Below are 9,139 nucleotides of genomic sequence, written 5' to 3' on the forward strand. Positions count from 1 at the left end.
GGAATGATCTCACTATTGTTAAGATAATTTGTCTTTGGGGATTCTGATCTTCTTCACACTTTAATGACATCATCCTTTTTGCAGACTGTAAATCACTAATGTTGACTCCTGGCCTTGCTAATAAAACCTGCAGAAATACAGTATAGAATAACAGCATGCTTCTATTAATATTGTTAGATGTGCAACTAACTTTTAGCTGCTCAAAACTACTTTTTAAAGGTAGTAAATTTGGATACACGTAGCCTCATTTACTGTTCCTAACATGTCCGTTATATGCCAACCCATATAGTATGCACATCTAGCTGAGCTGTAACTTAGGTGTTTTCTTTTAATTCTGTGATGTGAATAAATTTATTAATTAGCCTGAAACACAACAGCAAAGAGAAGCTTTTCTTCACAATGACCACCTTTTAAATTGCGGAACCGTTGCAAAAAATCAAAGTGTATCAGTTTACCTACACCAAATGGCCTGCATTTATAGAAAGGGCCACTTTTGTATGAACCAACAAAGACAATTTCCTCATTTAACACAAGATGTTTTCAGTGGAGCTTCTTGCAAATTGTTCTTTCAAAATACCTCTGAATGATGCCTGTCAGTTTGTCTAGTAAATACCGGCATGTTGTCATCCAGGGTATTGCAACGGGTGATGAGCTGCCATATTTCGGAGTCTGAAGAACTTAATATTCTTGCCACAGCCTATTACTGAGTTGAAGCAGAGAAAGCCTCTTTCCTTTGCTGGTCCTTCCGTGTGTTGGCTTGTGTGTGTTTTACCTTTTGGGTGATGGGAGTCTTCTGCGTTATCGATATTAATTTCTAGTGCCTAGTTAAGGCCTCATATAATGGCATTAAAATCACCCAAATCAAACTAGTGTTTTCAGATCACTTGTGTGTCTGAGAGCAGTTTGTGTACAGTCACTTTCACTCTTCTGCTGCGTGTTCAGTTTCCTGCTATGTCTGTAGGGCTTTTCGCATTCAAGAGAAAGAGGAAACAGTTCCTAAGATGACGTGATTGCAAGGTACACACACTGGACAGTTTGGGAAGTAGTTGGGAGACTGTAGAAGTTATTTTTTACCATTTTTGATTGATTTTATTTCAGGCTGGTGCATGTCCTTTTTGGCTTATTAATGTGATTTGTGTCCTATCCTAAACTAAAGGGAAAACAGACAAAAAACTGAGGCTGCTTGGCAGTAGCTGCCAATGTGTACAGTGATGTGCAAATACAATTTCTGTGAAGCTCCTGTCTCTGGGATTCACTTTCACAGGAAAAGCATAATTTCACAAGTCCTGTGCTTGTGATTGCTAACCACGATTTTAAGAACCACATCTCCACTTTGAGTCATGTATCGGTTCCAGGTCCCTGGTCACACCATAAATCTTTGAAGAAAACTTGGCTGGACAGTGGTGAAATCCAAGTGTGGAAAAGATCAGCTTTGTCCCCTTTTCCTTTCCTTCCAGCTTGCTGCTTTTTCTCTTTGTCCATTTTCCTTTACTCCTTGTTTTCTTGGCAAGCTCCATAACTGTAGAACGTAAGTCGAAAGACCAGCAAGACTGCATGTTCTTTGCAAGCAGCCGGTGCGCACTATATTGATTGTTCATTTTGCAGTACTCCGCCCAACCTAAAGCTAACCTGAAATCGTCATTCTACCATTTTCATTCTAATGTCATTCTTTCAGTTTCTTGTTGGAAATATTTTCTCCGTAACAGTCCATGGGAGGTATTCGCCATTTTAAACTTTTTTTTAATGTTGTTGATAAGAGACTATCTTTTCCTAAAAAGACTGAAAAGAAAAAAATTATTTTTTTTCCTCATAAGTCCAGACATTTCCATTCAGAATTGCATTTCACCTCATAGATGTATTTAAAATGATCTGTGCAGTTTTCTTCGTGTACAAAATTACGTTCTGTAGACAGCAACTTCTGGGCCTTTTATAGCTGCTGATCAGCAGGCAAATGGGAGAGAAGTATTCTGGAAAAAGACCCAGACTGTAGTCTGTGTTGTGCTCTTTATGTATTTTCCAGCTGGTTTTGCTTCTAACCTTCAGATTCCTCATGGGACAAATCTGATGCAAATCTCCATTCACTTTTTTTTTTTTTTCCTCTTTCTGTATAACACACAAGACCTAAAGCAAAGCAGTAATTTGCAGTATTAGGAAATGTGGCTCTATGTCCCCGTCCCCAGTGTGAACATGCACATTTAAATATGAATGAAAGTGGGCCAGAACCCCCTTGAAGCTTGGAGCTGATGCACAGCCTGCCTGTTCTTTCCGGTTTAAGTACTGTACTTTTTTCCTTTGACGAACAACAGCTACCATATGGGCTGAGCTTCAGCCAGTCAACTACTAAATTGCAAACACTCTTTTGACTGTAAATTGAATGGAAAAGGATGTCAGTTATCGCTTTCCTCCTGTGGCCACACCACAAGAGCACCTGCAGTAAAAAACTGGCATTCATGCTCTGAAAGGCACCACATGCTTCTATTGTTAGCCGAGCAGTATCTAACCTTGGCTTTGCTTACCCTGCTCTGATCACAGTGTGAAGATCGCAAAGATAAGAGCCGCACTTTTGAATATGAGTTTACATAGAGACACATCTCAGCACTTATCCACGGTATTTTATTTCTACTAAAGGAAGTAAAAATCTGTTTAGGAAGATGGCTATCTGGGATATCCTTCAAAGAAGAGCCTTTGACTTAGGCACGTTTACAATATTTATTTTGAAGTTTATTATGAAATTATAACTGCTTTCTCTGAAAGCTTCACACTGTGGGATTATCTGCTTTCCAGCCTGAATGCCAGAACAAAATGATTCTGGTTTTCACCTGTGCAAAGGTAGTCCGGAATTTGGCCATTCCTGGAGCCCCAGGGCAGGTTTGAACTAGAAACGGCATGAAAGTGTGCAAAGTGGATTTGAGCAGGGAGAAATTGATGATGTCTGGAAGCAGTGAACTGGGCAATCCATTAAGGGAGACAGCTGTTAGGCCAAGAGAGGTTCCTTGTATCCCAATACATAATATGACAGCTGAGCTGGGGAGCAGGCTGCGAGCAAGCCGGCAGCTGCTGCTGTCAAGGGCCTACCAGCCGTTGTGTTTAGGAAGTCTGGTGAAACTCTCCATCATCTGCTATGTCCATTAACTCTTCCTTTCCTAGATATATAGAGAGATATATATGTCGTTACTGAACTAGCCAAAGTGTTTATTCAGTCTGTAATTTAAAATTATTGGGAAGAATGGGAAATGTAATAATTAGGGTATTTTCTTGTATCTTTGGAAGCGTAAAGCTACATGGCTGGCTAAGGTATTAATGTTTTTATTGAGTTCCCCAGTGGGTTGTTAGAGGCATTACCTATTTGCCTTATGGCTTTTGTTCAAAGACTCCTTAAAGTTCAGTACCTGCAAACACAAACTCCACTCTTGGATCAGTAGACGGTAGTCATTAGGTCAAGGCTTAGTGCGCTCAAAAAAGTGTAACAGTCCTCAGGAATTTATGGAGTGCCCAAATAACATTCAGAATATTAATTTACACTTACTGCTTATGACTCAAAACTGTACCTGTTGGAGGCCTTGAGCATTTCTGGCAATGTTAAAACCCACAATACCTAAACACAACAGAATAATTCTAACATCAAGAGAGCTGTGCAATTCTGGTAATTATCTGGCAGCATATAACATCAAAGAGGTCGAGTATTTTTATATACCACGCTGTGTAGTTGCCCTTCTCCCCAAAAGTGAGTGGATGAATGAAGCTACTGCTCAAAACAAGATGCTGATGTTCAAAAGCTTGTTTTTGTTTTTGTTTTTGCTTTTTTTTTTACAAAATGCTCTGTATCTTTAGAGGGTTTTAAAATCCTTTCTTCCGAGGTGGTAGATGATACCTTATATAATGAACACCATCAGACACTTCATCTTTGGTTCCTCTCCCAGCCCGGGGCCTTCTTTTAGCATTCGTGCATATTATGACTACCTTAACTAACATGCCTGTAAAGTATTTCTACATGTTTGTTAAGCTTGGAGTCATACAATGAAATGTCTTTTATGGTGTTTTTTTGGATATCCATTTGTGCCCTTGTTTCCTACCATCTGTGCAGTGCTGAAAATTAATAGCCCAGTTTTCCATTACCTGTACCATTTATGAATGTTTAGCCTTCACTGTGCCTTTGTTTCTGGTTCTAAACATTCTGTAGATAAAGCAGACATATGTACAACATTTGTTACTTTTTAATAAAATCTGTAGGCTTTTTTTATTATTTGTGCCATTTAAAACAGGAGAGATGCCGTAGCATAGCTGGCAACTGGAAATCTTGTAGCTGCTTCACACTTAAGGTTGCACCTTGTCTCTTATGGTGAGCTTGTTCTTCACATTGTTCCTAGATTCTTAAAAAAATAATTTAAATATGGTACATCTTCCAGGGGGGCAAGTCCAAGTTTGGGACAGAGATATGAACGTAAGAGCATGAAAAATTTTCAGTGTGGATAAAATGCGTGTCTGTATTTCCGCTCCTCCCTGTCGCCCACTGCCCTGGGCTTATACCCAGAGCATCACAGAATGGTTGAGGTTGGAAGGGACCTCTGGAGATCATCTTGTCCAAGCCCCGTGCTCAAGTAGGGTCACCTAGAGCAGGCTGCCCAGGACCGTGGCCAGCCAGGTTTTGAATTCCTTCAAGGATATCTTTCAGACAGCTCCTTGCATTCACACACGTGCCCTTGCTAGACATGCCAAAAATCTTTCAGAAAAGAGATTTCTTCAGAGGCGCCTTCTAAGACCTGCTGGACCACAGAGGGTGTTAACATGCCAATCTTACCTAGACCTTAAAGATTTCACTTGGACGGGGCAGAATTCCTAAATAAACAGAAAAAAAAATGCATGTAGGGAGGAAAGCATGTATAAATGTGAACACCTGTTAGGCCTGATCGCACCTACAAAGAAGTTTTTCCTGCTACAAGAACTCTCAAATGTTAGAAAGTCTCTGAAACATGCAGGTGGAATCAGAAAGTTGTATTTCAGCTGGAGTCGTAGGTTGGAAGTGTGATACTTGTTTGTTAATTACACTCTGTATATGGTATTGGGAGAGGCTAATCCTATTCCTATCTAGTGTCTTTTGATAAGCTCGGTGCGAATTTGCATTGAGACATGCTCATTCTGAATTTACTTCAGAAGTATTTTGGAATTACTATCATGTATTTTTTTATGTATCATATGTTGTCATCACTTACCTGAAGTCAAGCAGCTGTTTTTATATCCTGTTTTTCTGTCTCTTGGTAGTTCTGTGCCTGGTGTGGGCCTTCTTGCTGCAGTCATTCTGCTCTGGACATGTCAGTTATGGAAACAGAGAGTGGGGATAGGTGTTGCTTCCTTTGGACTGTGTGAAAGTGGTGCTGGCAACATAGAGAGAGTTGGGCTGAAGTAACTTTCTGCCATTGGAAGAACAAAAATCTGAAAATAAGAAAGGTCTGAATTGCCTCTAGAGGTAAGGTGACGCTTTCTTTCAAAATAGAAAATATGGATCTTTGCTTCTTCCCTCCCCTGAATTCCAGAAAGTATGATTTGTCTTTGATTATAGATGGTTGAGTTTTTTTAAAGCAAATGTTTTTGAACGGGTGGTTTTTTTGGTATGCTGAAAGAAAATAAATATATTCCAAAGGCCTGAGAATTTAACCCAGAGAAGTGCTAAAGAAAAGCTAGACAAATTCTTGTACTGACTCCATGAGCCCTTGGAGTGACAGGTTCAGCACCGTTTCCTCATTTGCTTAATAACACTTAGAGCCATCACAAAGTTCTTTAAGCTTTTGTCAGGCCTAGTCTGTAGAAAAGAGTTAACATAAGCAGAGTAGTGCTGTAACAGGAGCTGAAAGTCGGAATGATACTGATGCAGGCTCTGCTGCCATGGGAAGGGGGGAGAAAACCCCAAACCTCTAGCAAGTTACACCCACGCTGATGGTTCCCACAAGGTTTTGCTTTTACTTCTGCTCGCTCTCAGGGAGGCTTTTCCTGCCTTTCAGCCGTCAGCCCCTGACCACTTTTCCTCTCTGACCTCCTCAAAACACCCCCAACTACCTCAGAGAATTATAGCAAATACGAGAGTAGCCCGCGAGGCCCCCTCGCATAGCAAACCCTCCAGCATCTTCTGGCATTTTAACCAGATGTTACCTACATCACCCAACTCGCAGTGACAAAGGTTTCCCCAAAATTTTTTTAAGATGTAATATACAGAAGTAGAAGAAACATTTAAGAGGTTAATGAAATCACTTGTATTCAGTGTCTGCTTGGTACTGTGCAACCCAGGAGCTGTCCCTGACCTAGTGCTTTAGGTAAGCTCATGCAGTTGCTGTTATAAAACAGAGACCTGGCCGTGGAAAGAAAGAGGTGGCTTGAAAAAGAAGGTAGCATGGGAGGCTCTAATCCTCCATATTTCCTAATGGGATGTCAGTAGCCTACGAGTGACACTATGTTTCCGCAAGTCCCTTTTGTGTTTACAGCATTTCTCCTGATATCTGAGAAGGAACAAGTTTCTGAGAGCCCAAGGTTTTTTTCAGCAGCACCCAGAAGTCTGGCACCTTACCCTGACCTTGTAAGTCTGCAAAACTGGCCTGGAAATTAAATGGAAACCGACTCCCTCTTGAGAGTCCAGCTCCCTCCTACTCCTGGTTGGGCCAGAAGCACTGTGAGAACAGACAGATTTCCAGGCGGTATCCTGGCACTCTCTTATCTGATCCTGGCCAAAACCAGAAAGAGTTAAAAAAAAAAAAAATCTATAGGAAGTGGGAGGAGAGGAGAGCACTGGATATTTTAAAAACATAAATCTTATCTGAGTTTCGAGCAGAGAGTTTTGGGTCAGTTTCTTTGTCTGACTGGTTCATCTACCCCTCTCCTAATCCCTGTGTTTACTGCAGAGCTTTGTGGTTTCCTTCCTCCAGTCCCCGTGGTTATCTGGGTTGGCACGGAGCCTGGGTTCTGCTTCCCTTCCCCCTCATGCACCTTTGTGTCCCTGGCCACTGGATCCTGCAAAGGCAAGTCTTAATTCCTCACAAACTTTTTTTATGATTTGCAGCTACTCAAGGGTGCCCTTTGCAGGCTATTGTGCTCAACCCTCACTGCTTTGCCTTCAGCTTGGCCTGTGGTTTTTGGTTTCCTCCTCTTTTTTTTTTTCTGACTGCCCTGAAGTGCTCAAAGAGCTGCTGACAGCCCATGGAAAACCGAGAAAACATTCCATGCAGAGCCTCCATTGCTTGCCTTCACCATCCTTTCCTGTGCCATGTTCATTTTTATTAGGGGTGGCCTAGAAAACAGGACCTTTGGGCTTTGGCTCATCTGTTCCTGCTGCTTTCAGACACACTGTGCAGGTCTGTACCTACCCACAGCCTCCCCTGCATCCTGCCCAGCCTTTCAGCCCTGTGACCGTTTCCGTTGGTTCCTCATCAGGAACTTGTTCTTCAATCAGATGCACAAGCCAACTGCTTCCAGCTTTCCCTAGTTCTCCTTTCTCCCCCAAGTTATCCAGACAGCTAATCCTTCTCTTTAAGTTCAGCTCTGCCATTTTTATGGTTCCCACTAACTACTTGTTCCGTTTCTCCTTTGTTCTGCGAGGTCTGGCAGCAAAGCTTCAGGTGTTTCAAAATGTGAATGTTTCAGGATTTTTATTTGCCTGGTAGATAAGTAACAATTTTGTAGGGACTTAAGAAGGCATCTTCTAATGTGATCATGGCTTGATACTTTCCCAGCTCCTCAACTTGATCAGTGCTGCACCAAATTCCAGGTAGTATTGATTGTAAGCCACAATGAAAGATATTTCACAGCTCAGAGAAGGGTGCTTTGACAAGCTGAGCCCACCCTGTCTCAGGCTGCCTTATGTGACATGCCTGGAGAGAAGGCTTCTTTCCTAGTTACAGGATTTCAGAAACTTGCTGGTCCGTCTTTAATTACAAAGGAGTGTTTGCTAAGATTTCTTCGGATGCAGCTGTCACAACCAGATCAGTGTGGCCACAGGCAAAGACAGCACGTGAACACCATAGCCCACCCCTTTTCAAATACTACCAAACATCCTTTGAGGCAATTTGCAAGAGCTTGCTCAGCATCTGCGTAGATCTCCTCCCATTAAGAGTGGAAATTTTGAGGTTAAGTAGGGTGAGGTCAGCAATCTGAAAGAGTTTTGAAAATCTTGTCCACAATTACTTGGAACCACACAGACTGCAGCTACATGTGGATGCTTGCCTGTGCCACACAGCCGTGCGTCCTGTAGGTATGTTGCTTTAAGGTACAGAGATTTCCCTTTATGTCACTTCCACGTTAACACAAAGCCAGCCCAAGACAAGCCGGTCTAAAGGTACACTGGCAATGATTCTGGAAGTAATTTTCAAAATGAGGAGCTCTTGCTTTGAAAGCCAGTTGGGTACTTTAAATACAAGCCAGGTAACCAGGTGGCCCTGTCTGTATTTCTTCCTACCTCACAGTGTCCACTTCATGCGCTGGAACTGGTCTTTGCTCCCCAGATTTCTTTGCTGCAATGGTAGAACCTGCTTTATTCCAACATTAATAACTATGTTGGATTTTATTTTGAAAATGTTTTCTCTGTGTGCTCCCATCTCTCAGATTTTATTCCAAACTAGTTTTAAGGATTGCAGCCCCTCCAAGAGTCCCTACAAATCTTGTGACTGGATCTCATGACAACAGCTTCTTCAGTGTTGTTGATTAATCTTTGTTGTCTTGAAGGTTAAGAAGTTTGCACAAATAAGAAACCCCTGTCTATTACTCAATAACCAGCCCAACTTACATCCTCACACTACAGTAGAAAATTTGACTGTTGTGGGCCAGAAGAATCTAACCGTGTTACCAAAGGCATTATGCAAGACTAAATGAAGTTACATTTTCTTCAGACTACTCAAGTCTCTGCATAATTTACTTAGTATTTTAATCATCTTTTTGAACAGTCCTTACTTTCTGAAAGGTCAGAAGTAGCCTAAAAATAGGTACCATCATCTGATGGCTGCTTTGCTGGATATGAGATTTGATTCCCAATAGACAAGATTTTCACATTATAAAACTGTAGTTATCCTGGCGATAATTAGCATCCTTGCGGATGGTCTGCATTTGCAGAAATGCAAAGCTTGGCTGTGTGCTCTTTGCTTTTAGAAAAGCACTACTTAAA

This window comes from Opisthocomus hoazin, chromosome 10, assembly GCF_030867145.1.
Source record: "Opisthocomus hoazin isolate bOpiHoa1 chromosome 10, bOpiHoa1.hap1, whole genome shotgun sequence".
Lineage (NCBI taxonomy): Eukaryota > Metazoa > Chordata > Aves > Opisthocomiformes > Opisthocomidae > Opisthocomus > Opisthocomus hoazin.